The sequence below is a fragment of the Micrasema longulum genome, unplaced genomic scaffold (genome assembly GCF_059751315.1).
Source record: "Micrasema longulum isolate JH-2025_06_02 unplaced genomic scaffold, ASM5975131v1 h1tg002437l, whole genome shotgun sequence".
NCBI lineage: Eukaryota > Metazoa > Arthropoda > Insecta > Trichoptera > Brachycentridae > Micrasema > Micrasema longulum.
Genome location: NW_028279582.1, coordinates 176,913 through 187,285, shown reverse-complemented (window position 1 = coordinate 187,285; position 10,373 = coordinate 176,913). Strand labels below are relative to the sequence as shown.

General features: G+C 34.6%; 1 long non-coding RNA gene across 2 annotated transcripts; it reads right to left on the bottom strand.

The window, feature by feature from the left end:
- Positions 1–3,977: 3,977 nt before the first annotated feature.
- On the bottom strand, positions 3,978–9,669 carry LOC148272212 (uncharacterized). Of its 2 annotated transcripts, XR_015824901.1 has the most exons (4): positions 9,137–9,669; positions 6,825–7,141; positions 5,605–5,691; positions 3,978–5,240 (listed from the first exon to the last, which is right to left on the bottom strand). It is a non-coding gene; the product is annotated as an uncharacterized LOC148272212 (long non-coding RNA). The 2 variants fall into 2 exon arrangements; XR_015824900.1 differs by lacking the exon at positions 3,978–5,240 and having other exon boundaries at positions 5,322–5,691.
- Between the last annotated feature and the right edge of the window lie 704 nt (positions 9,670–10,373).

Sequence of the window (10,373 nt, the reverse complement as noted above, 5' to 3'; positions counted from 1 at the left end):
CATCAACCGACTGAAGACTGGTCCTGTTTTACATAACACCCGCCATAGAACAGTGCCTCTGTCTTCCTCGTTACGAGTTCTATCTGCGTGCTCTCTCTTAAACAGATGTGTTGCTGAATTAGCAGACATTCATTCTTCGCGTAGCGAGGTTAAATACTTTTTTTATATTTTATATTTTATATGTTTATATTTTTTTTTAGTTTAATATATTTTTTTCTTTGCATTTTACAATAGGTATACATAAGTAACTTGTACAAAAAACTATTACATTTACACAAAAAAAAATCCCACTAAAGCATGGCCTGTGTGTGGGTAATAATTTTATTCTTAATTGAAATAAAGGCTACTGGAAGAATACGATATATATCAAAAAGTTAAAAATTAATGCTGATATTAGAACACAACCTTGTTGTCACTAAAAATGAAAAAAATATAATAAAAGTATTTTATACTCTTTAAAAAAAGGAGCTTTTTAAATCTGTTTTTTTTAATCCATAATTTCAACAAAAAAACAAATCGAAAAACATTCAAATAATGAATCTCTATCAGATTGTCCTTATGAAATGCATCGAACAGTTTTGGAGCCATGAAATTGAGTGTCTTGGCCCGAGTCTAGATTTACAATAAGGGATTTGAAGTAAACCATTAAATCTTTGACTAGATCTATTAATTTTTTTAGGAAATAAATGTAATGGAAGGCGATGAAATAAAAATAAAGTGATGTCAAACCTACGTCATCATCACGGATCCTCTTCCCGCACCCGGTGAGCGTAGTCCACAGAATTCGTAAACCAAATGCCGCGTATTTCGCTCGTCTGTTACATGAAAGTAACCTGATCAGCATGCGCGGTCCTAAGTTTGATCTCTAAACAATCAGTATCTATTTTCTCTTTATTTAATAAAATCAGCTATTTTTTATTTATTTATTTTTTTTTTTTATTTATTTTATTATGTACATACAATATTACATTTTAGTTATTTTAAGACATTTTTGACATTTTTTTTTTTTTACAGGACTCACCAAGCCAATGAATATGGCTTGTCGGTAAAGATCCTTTACAATTAATCATATGATAGTCCTACATGGTTTTATAAAAATAATTACTACTAACTTAGATATAGGGAGCGAAAAAAAAGTACATGTAATTGATGCTTTCAAAAAAAAAATATTTAGAAGATGTAAAAAAAAAGCAAAAAAAAATAAGTGAATGATCACGCAATTTTAAGATAAAAAATAAATAATTACAGAACCGGAGTACCAAAATTTTAAACATAAGTGTTTACATATTTAATGGGCACAAAGCATTTTATTAAAAACATTATTTATTAACATATCCATATCTATATCTATATCTATATCTATATGTAAGTCTATATCTATATATCATCCTCATCCATATCCATACATATTTATACCCGTACATGCACACATACATATCCATACATACATATATACACATATATACACATACATACATACATACATACATGTGAACATACATATACACACACAAACATCCATGAAAATATTACTTAGTTATAAATTCTATTTTATATATATCTATATTTACAAATATTCAATTTTTCTAATCCTAACTAATCCTTTAAATTACTACAAGAAATGTTTTACTGTTGGTTTTTTGTTATAATCGAAGCTCTGAGAAGGGTACGATGTCCATTCATCAATAACGTCCAAAAAATTGCGACAGCCTCAAACGCAACCTTTCGACCGCTCAGTTAGGCGCGAGCTGGTATAAAATACACCGCGATTTGTCTGATTCTGGAACTACGCGAGTGCTTTAGTTCTTTTATAGTGGAGACGTCAGTACAACATTTCAAAAGTCCGCACATGCGCAAATAGAGATCTTCAATATCTCTGGAACCAATCCTAACAAACACATCCAGGTTCATTTTCTATGCATTGTGACGGTTTTATATCAAATTTAGCTCTTAAATTGTTTGACAAGTTGGCATTATAATATTAAACTATGATTTATAACTGTTTTATGCTAAAATTATGGCATAAAATAGCTTTATAGTTTATTTCAAAGCACTTAATTTGAATTTCTGTGTTAGCAGTAGGCACAAATTTTACCTATGTATATATATACCTGGTACCAAAGGACTGCTTCCCTAATTAAAAACGTCACCGCGCGCTCCTGCTGATCAGTCTTGCGTTGCAGGTGCCAGTCCGGGAACGATGAAATATAACCAGTTTAAACGACATTTCGAATAAATATTTAAAGTCCACCCTGTCAGGAATCGCACCCGGGACCTCGAAATCAGTAAAACGCGCTAACCGCTACACGACGATGCGGACTTATCTCCACTGGATTTCCTTATTCGGGACTTTCGGAACACTCGCCGGGGATTCTGGTTCTATTTATTTATTTAATGTTAAAATATTTAGTACAAACATAACACACTGAATGTCTTCATATTAGCGTTAATCTAATTACCATTAAAAAATCTATTTTATTATTTATCAATTTAAAAAAAATAAATACACAACCATTAAAATATAATATATACAGATAACAATCCATACAAATCCGAGCTAAAAAGTCGTCCCTAAAGGACAGGGATTGACCAGCGGAGATAGCGAGCATCGTCACGTCGACTTTGACAAGCAAAACAAGTAGTACAGTAAAATGCACGGACTGTTTACACGGGTATACTGTGAGTTCTATTCAGTATGTTGCTCCCTTCCGCATACGCGTCACCTCTGTTTCTCATTTCGCTTTACGCCCGACTAACTGAGCAGGACGGAGACATGAGAAACTCACGAATTGTAACATATTAATAAGACGTTTTTTGGCATTAAAATAGCTCCGAAGGTTTTTTACGGTCACCGTTATCAATACTCAGTTTACCCTGAAGATAAACTGCAATGGTAGCCAAAACGTCAGAACAAATCCAACACACACGGTATCACCCAAAAAAGAAACATATTTATTAAAATAGCTATTTCAAACAAGTATCGATTACGATAAGAACATTACTTTTCGGTGAAAGGTTATACCATCGCTTTTCTAGATCGATTTGTGCAGACTCTTAGCGTACATATGGGCATTTTAGTAATTTCGAGGAGAAAAGAAGCCAGGGAATGCTCGCAACAGACTAAATTCCGTTCTATCAAACATATGCCGATTGGCCGCAGGTTGGGGGAACATATTTCGAACGCTTATGTTTACTCTAGTTATATACGTCAATGTAAACAACACACTTTCATAAAAACTAACATACCAGCTACATGTACATTTTTGAAACTTTTATTTGAATAGAATATTTAATACTCATTTTATTTATTTCAAATGCGGTTAGTTAATAGAATAAACTTTAATTATGGGTAAGGTATCCAAAATAAAAATACGTCATTGGATTAAATTCTACTTTTAAAATATAGTAAACGCAAGATTATTTTGAAGAAGAAAATTTTTAACAAAATGTACAGTACCCGGCAGTGAATAAAATACATCGGGCTTACGAATAAGACTGTCAATTTTGTAGAGCATCGCCTCTATTGCAGGAGTTCGGTAGCATGTGTGTATGACAAAGACGACGCTTTACGAAGCCGCAGTTTGCCGATAACGCCAGCAGTCTCTTTCTTAAGCCCGATGTACTTTATTTAATGCCGGCTACTGTAACTTGAGTTTTATTATGTCCTGATGAGACGAAATGCGTCATATTGTATACTCTTGCATAAAAATAAAATTAAAATTGAATACAACAAAATATTTTCATTTTGGATTCTTATCAATATTCATTTTTTTTAATAACTCTCTTAATCTGGTCCGATAATTCTCATTTATATTTCTCATTTAGACTTATTTTATTGAACGATAAGCATGTACGAAGACATCGTATAACATTTATTTATCGAGTAATAAATATATTTTTTAATTTCTCGGCTCTAGTAGATTCCATCTCTAGTGGGTGGGAGTTAATAAAATAGGTGTGCAAACGAGATTTCTGTGTTTTATTTTGCCTCAAGTGTAGCGTGCGCCGTATTTATTACATGGCGAATAAGACTCAGCACCGAGTTATGGAGCGCGAGCGCAACGGCGATGATGATTTGAACCGATGACTGACTGGACCACATGCTGGAACTGACCGACTGACGTGACCACTCCCTGTGGTCGTTACACGGGCCGTTGTATACCTTTGTGCTTGATGTCTCCAAGGCAGGAATTAAGTTAATATACTCCAGAACGTTGCACCGAGTATGTCCTCTAATTTCGTTATTAAGTTAACGTCCGGTATGCAATCAATACTATTTGTCTTGCAAGATGTGATGAATTGTATTTAATTTGGCGTCTGTGCGTGTGTGTGTGTGCGTGTGCGTGTGTGTGTGTGTGTTCGCGTGTGCGTGTGCGTGTGCGTGTGCGTGTGCGTGTGTGTGTGTGCCATCGATCAATGGACTTTAACCCCCCCCCCCCCACAAGTATCTTTCCTAAGTTTTGTTCCTATTAAGCGGATTGTAGTCCCAAAACCCTTGGGGACATCGACGCGACCCCTTTCCCGACAGTATGAGTGGTCACAGTGTGAACGATGTAGATACGTGAAAATGTAACCTCCGATTTAATGCGATGTCAGCGAAATTACTAATTTTTAGTAATTTCGCTGAGAATTTTCTAACCAATATGATTTAATGAGTGACGAAATAAATCATCCTTTTCCGTAAAATATGTTTCCACAACCTGTTCATGAAAATGGTTTCTCGCCGAGATGGGTTAACATGTGTCTTTTTAAATTATCATTTCGAGAACATTTAAAATGGCACTCTGAGCATGAGAATCGTTTCTCACCGCTATGGGTTTCCATGTGTAATTTTAAAGTTCCCTTGTGAGAACATTTAAATTGGCACTCGGAGCATAAGAATGGTCTTTCGCCGGTATGAGACAACACGTGCGATTTTAAATGACCTTTCCGTGAAAATTTTAATTGACACTCTGGGCACGAGAATGGTTTCTCACCGGTATGAGTTAGCATGTGTGATTTCAAATTTCCTTTCTGAGAAAATTTTAACTGGCACTCTGAGCATGAGAACGGTTTCTCACCGGTATGAGTCAACATGTGTGATCCTAAATGACTTTTCTGAGAGCATTTAAATTTGCACTGTGAGCAGGAGAATGGTTTCTCACCAGTATGAGTAAACATGTGCGATACAAAACTACTCTTCTTTGGACATTTATATTGACACTCTGAACATGCGAAATATTTTTGGCTTGCTTGTAAACCTGAAACAAAAACAAGAGATTAATGTTGGAAACCTCTTTAGATCTCAGAAGAAACTTAACAAAGGGAAAAGGGATACAAAGTTTAAGTATTTCTAGAACAAAACGAGTTTATTCAAAAAGTGGACAGGGACAATGGCGAGAAAATCAGAAGTCACTTCTGTTATTTATTTTATTGAAAACATTTGCTTTTAAAAATATATTTAGTTTTTTTATCATCCCACTTTTTTACGCTAAGCTTATGATAGGAACATGCTAAGCTTATTATTCCACTAACGCCTCACTACACAGGTTGGATAAGCTTGTACCTGGCAAAAACCGATTTAACTTTAAAGCAATATCAGCATGTGAGTATTCATGTTATTACTTGAGAGCCATGTGTTCAGCTAGCGGGGAATGGTCTTTTGTTTGTGGTCTAGCTATAATTGGTCCGGTAGGCTGACAATCCTTTTATCTTTGTAAGGTTTATTTATTTATTTTACAGAAACAAACAGTCAACAATGACATAATATAAAAAAGATAAGGTATAAAGACAGACCAGCGATGAACCGATTCTAAATAAAAATCATACATATTAATTTGTGGTCCAACAAAAGGGTGGCTTTGTGTGTATTTATATGAAGTGTGAAGAGGTAATTAACTGAATGATTTATGAAAACTATTAAGACATACAAGTTGACTATCTTGTAATCGCTATTTTTTTATAAAGCATAAAAATATAAATACACAAAAAATATTACATAAAATTGTTGTACTTATAAAAAATTAACTTAATCCTCGATACAATTGCTATAATCGGATATTTAGATAATGCACCATATTGAGGGTTAATGCGAATATGGATTTAATACACAGAATAACAAAATGTAATATTTTAGGATGACTTTATATACTTGAATAATGAGAAAAAAAACTCTGAATTACTTGATAAGTTAGAACGATTGTAAAATGTTTGTACACAATATATATTTGACCTTCGCAAATTCGACCACATAACCGAATATCGCACGCAACTACACTGGCTCAGTATCAGGCATAGAAGAAACATTCACATTCTATCACTTCTTCACAATATTTTAAATAATCCCACTTCGCCTGTTTATCTGAGAGAGCTCTTCCAACCTCTATCACAACACGGACTATCTTTTCGTTCTACTGACGAAAGAACCCTTTTAATGCCCTTTCATCACTATAACTGCTTCCTCTTTCACAGTAGTAGCTGCTCGATTGTGGAATAATCTACCTACTAATGTTAGAGACGCCCCTTCTTTATTTACATTTAAGTCAAGATTGAAATGTCACTATCTATATATTTAAATTATTTCTTCATCCTTCTTCTTTTCTTCTTATTCCTTCTCCTCTCTTCACAGTATAGTGTTATTTTTTTTATTTTCTTGATCTGTGTTTTTAATTTTTGTCTAAAATTGTAAGATTCAATATGTCCATGTACTTGTAATTTTCTCAAACTAAACGGTTTGGGTAGGTAGGAAGAAATTGCCTTAAGGCAATATGCCCGCCCTTATATGTATATAAACTGTTTATGTATACAAAGTGTTCAAATAAATAAATAAAAGAAGTATTACTTACTTAAGGCAACTTCACTGTTACGAGAGTAATCCAAACATTCTTGTTTAATATTCGGATACTCGAAATCCATCTCTGGGAAGGTCATTATATCACTGGTTTTCCTAGGCCGGTCAGTACTGGTCCCCGGTTCAGCCTTCACGGTAGCGACACCCGGCTCCTCGCTGATGGGGGGACATGGCGCCGCTTCCCCAGTATGGAGAATATCTCCTTCTACATTGCCAGTTCCCGGTTCAGTCTTAATATTCACCAAAGCGATTTCCATTTTCGTTCAAGAATATATACAAAGTAAATCTTTGATCAATCTAGCGATAAATATCCTAGAAATTATACACATTATTTATGCTGAAAATAAATTCGTAACTTCCAAGATCAAAGTAAAGTTATGTTTCGATTAAATAAAATTACATACTCGTAAATGATGTAATGCGATGCTAGAATTAAAGAAGGTCGTATTTCCGTTCGATTCCCGGTAAGATCACAGTATCTAAATGTAACAATTGTAACATTGTAACATTGTAACAAATGTAACACTCTCAGAAAACCAATATGGATTTCGGACAGGCATGGGTACTGAAAACGCAATAGCTAAATTGACTGAAACAATAGCTAAACATCTAGACAATAGGGAAAAATGCTTGGCTATTTTTTTGGACCTGGCTAAAGCTTTTGACACTATTTCACATAAAATTATATTTAAAAGGTTACATAATATAGGAATCCAAGGGCAGTTATATAAATGGTTAAACAGCTATGTAAGTGGAAGATTTCAGAAGGTGAAAGTGGGTAGTGACTTGAGCGAACCTGCTCAGCTCTCATTTGGTGTTCCACAAGGGAGCACTTTGGGACCACTGCTGTTCTTGATATATATTAACGAACTTTGTAACAAGCCATCACTTGGACAAATCATTTCATTTGCAGATGATACAGCTATAATTTATAGCGCATCAACTTGGTCAGAAACTCATAAAAAAGCAAGTAATGACTTAAGTTATATTAAAAAATGGCTAGACGAAAACTTGTTGACTTTAAATTCGGATAAAACAAAGTTCATACGTTTTAGTGCAACTTCCGCCGGGCAACCTAATGAAATTCACGAACTTCAACTACATAATTATTCAGTGATGGTAAATTGCAACTGCAAAAAACTAAGTAGTGTTCAAAGTATAAAATATCTTGGAATAATTATAGACCAGTATTTGAGATGGAATGAACAAATTGAAACTATAACTGCAAAAATTAGGCGCTTAATACATTTTTTCATCCCACTTAGAAATATACTTAAAGTCCCGGACTTGAAACACCTATACCATGCACTGGCAAATTCTGTGTTGACTTACGGTCTAATTGGTTGGGGAGCTTGCACAAAAACCGCCCTTGAACCTGTAGCAATTGCACAGAAATCTTTAATCCGAGTCATCTTAAAAAAAACATTTCGCTATCCAAGTGACTTGCTCTTCAAAGAATTCAGAGTACTGAATATTATTCAACAGTATATATTGAGAACGGTAGTGGTTACACACATAAAGAGAGACATTTACCCAAGCGTCAACCACAACCATAACACAAGATACTCTAATAGGGATCTGATACTAAGTGAAGGGGTCAACACTGTTCTGGCATCGAGACAACACTATAACGTAGGCAAAAAGGTCCATAACCTTTTGCCAGAATCGTGGAAAGACGGGAGTGTTGTCAAGTTACGGAAGGTGTTGACCTCGCTCTTTCATGACATTGGTCGTAGGGAGTCAGAAAAGTTGATGCATGCCACGGATTGGAGAACCTTACTGGATGTCAAAAATAAAATATAAAAAATAAAGAATAATTTAAAAAATATATATTTATAGATGACAACCATGAAGTTTCGCATAAATAAATTGTCTATGTTTTTATGAATGTATGTATGTGTATGCGCATGCGTGTATGTACGTGTGTGTGTATGTACATATGTATATATGTGTATATTTATATATACATGTGTGTATATATGTGTATGTCTGTATGTATATGAATCAAAATGTGTATCCGAATAAGTTTATATTTTGTTTGTCTGTGCTCTATATTAATTTGTTAAGTATTATAATATATTAAAATGTAATTGCCTAGCTTGGAACGGGGTATGTACCCTTGTTAGCTGGGCAAAGTGAATATGGAATTGTATTTTGATAATAAGTGTGAATAAATAAATAAATAAATAAATAAATCTAAATGTGATTTTTCTCAAGACTGGCACTGTAATTGGGCCCCCTGGCCTGTTGCGGTGCTACAAATATAATATATACTATTCTAATTTACATACTGGAAATCTGACTTACTTTGTTTAGGACTTGTAGAGGAAAACTACGTTTAATCTTGTTCATCGTCCAATAATATTGTAATTTATGTAGTTAGCGTACACTCGGCACATCTAGGTGCTTGACAGTAGAACTACAGATAAAATTACAGATAATCTTTTGGGATTATCTATGGAAATTTATTTTTCTCATAAAAGGTTACCATAGATCAAATACCAAAGAGTATAATATTAAAACAAGACCCGCAGATTATACTCACGGACCTATCTAAATGGCTATACATTCAATAGCTATATAACTTGAACCGTCCTACCCATACGAACGTGATACGTCCGGAAAACGATGTTTACATTATTTATCAACACCGTTTTCCTAGGAAACCACTCTCTAGTCACCGTTACGACGGCTGTCCACCGCATCACCGTTCACTACGGCCGTCAAGATACGGGCACCGCTGACCTAGGAAACCCTAGTTTAAGTGAAATTGATATATGTCAATGCAAAGAGACTCTGTTAAATCTACTGAACTCGGTCTGTCGAACTATAATGTCCACAGGTGAGGTCGCTCTGCAACATCTTTTTAATCTACAGATGGACGTTTCACGATTTGTGTATATAAAAAGATTTCTTCCTTATCTTGTTGCAACTGAGAGGGAAACCATTTGTTAGAAGGGAATATGGAAGTCTAGGCATTTACGGGGCTTATGACCTGCCTTTGGCTGGTTTAAGTGTCATTTTACACCATGAATTCCAAATGGAACCGAAATCGCAAGTAAATTGTTTTTATATCGCAAAGCTAATTGAGATCTGGCACGGTAGGTACCTGATTATCTTATTAATTTTCAAACAGGGTTCTTTTTGGTTAACCAATCCACCTAATTGTATGATGCCATAACCTCCATTACTTTCTTTGGACTGAAATTATGAATCATCACGAATTTTGCATGGTAGCACTCACCTTTATGGGGAAGATTAAGTGGATATTGAAGGACGAACAGACCTGTTGGAGTCAATAAACTGCCAGCTTCACCTGGTCAAATCTGCAAACACTCTCAAGTATATAGATCAAGTTTTCCTACGATAATCGACAGATTGCATCACATGTTTCAACGGGAAGATAGGAACACGTTCAAATTATAAGATAGCAATTTATTTTATTTATTTATTTATGACAAAGTACACCGTTTTGCTTTAATATTACATTACATTATAACAAATCAAACCTCGTGGCAGCCTTCTCCTCGAATTCATTCGGTTG